We start from the raw sequence: 1597 nt of genomic DNA, 5'->3' as shown, positions 1-1597 counted from the left end.
TTGTCTGTTGGTTTTCAATTATATCGTATTATTGTTACTCTGACGCATTGAAATTACTTAACAGAGTCTGCCCTATAGCCGGAACGCATTGAAAGTACCTAACGCAGTGTACCCATGGACAATATCCCAACGCATTGAAAGCAGCTTCGCCGCACCAACAAACATCCTCGGCGATGTAAGTTAAAGGGACACTAAAGAGCAAAACGATTTTTCTCATATTAGTAAAGTACTCTTTCACGATACCAAAAACACCACGCTTGCTGCGAGAAGACGCTTAGTAAGCGAGAAAACGCGCAAAAACAAAATGTGGGTGGCGACGCCACCTTGAAGTTTCCGCCCCATTTGTCGTGACGTCACATGTTTTGACGGCGCCTACTAGGGACTACGTAATTCCTAATCGGTAAAGAGTAAGTACGTTGTCCTCTGAGGGGGTCATAAACTTAAGATACCAAGTTTGGGGTAATTTTGTTGAGCCAACGGCGCCAATATACGATAGATACACTTTGAAATCAGTGACGTCACGCGGGAAGATGTCGGCGCGAAATTTAAAAATGAAACTTTGAATTTGATTTTCTCCTCTATTAATAAATCTATGATGGCGAAATTAACGACATTGGAGTTCTCAGAGCAAATTTATCGATCAAAAACCGATTCATTGTTTCTCTTTAGTGTCCCTTTAAAGAGGACTCGGCAGTCGCTTTTCGCGACGCATGGAACGCCAAGAAAAGCCAAACTGGCATTTCGTTAAGATAACATCGTTCAACATTCCTGCCACACTTGGCCAGTGCGACGCCACGGGCTTCGTTCGGCAAGGCGATACTACATCACCAGAGAAATCCGGCTCGCTTATCGGCGACGGCTCCATGGTATCGCCAGCGGCGGGTGTGTGCGTGTTTGCATATGTGTGTCCTCTTATCGTTCGCTGACGCGGTTTCCCAGTGGCTGAACTCGGAAGGCACGGTCGGACCACATGCGCCGAGCACGTGGTGACAACAGAGAGACCACGTGGTGGTGGTCGTGGTCCCACGCGTCGACTCAGCAGCCTCGTCAGCGCTGTGGCTGCTGCAACTGCCATATATATAGGCGTGCGCACAGTGGCGGGGAGGGGGGGGGGGGGGGTGTCAAAATGTGGCAAACATTTATAACAACATGTATAAACACACGCGCCTCTTGGGTGTGCAAAAAACAACCAAACATTTATGTTGCCCGCACTTTGTAATTTGCGCAGCAATTCCCTGGTGAAGCTGTTCAGGGTTTCTGGCCGGCGAATGGACACCTTCGAACAGCCTAATTTGCTTTTGCGCCAACAAACTCGATTTAACTACAAGTTATAATTGTAAAACTCGGAAGACTTTTTCGAACAGGAAACGTTACTTCTGTGGAGTGTTCGAGTTAAAACTCTGGAGCACGCTGAAGCATTGCGTATTGTATTGCGATCCCACACGTTGGTCTAGTGGTTATGGCGCTCGACTGCTGATCCGAAGGTCGCGGAATCTAATCCCGGCCGCGGCAGCCGCATTTCGAAGAAGCCGATATGCTAGAGGCCCGCGTACACTACGATGTCAGTGCGCGTTAAAGAACTATGCACATGGTCAAA

This window comes from Rhipicephalus sanguineus, chromosome 9, assembly GCF_013339695.2.
Source record: "Rhipicephalus sanguineus isolate Rsan-2018 chromosome 9, BIME_Rsan_1.4, whole genome shotgun sequence".
Taxonomy (NCBI): Eukaryota; Metazoa; Arthropoda; class Arachnida; order Ixodida; family Ixodidae; genus Rhipicephalus; species Rhipicephalus sanguineus.
The sequence above is the reverse complement of the archived record's forward strand: the minus strand, read 5'-3'. Positions refer to the sequence as shown.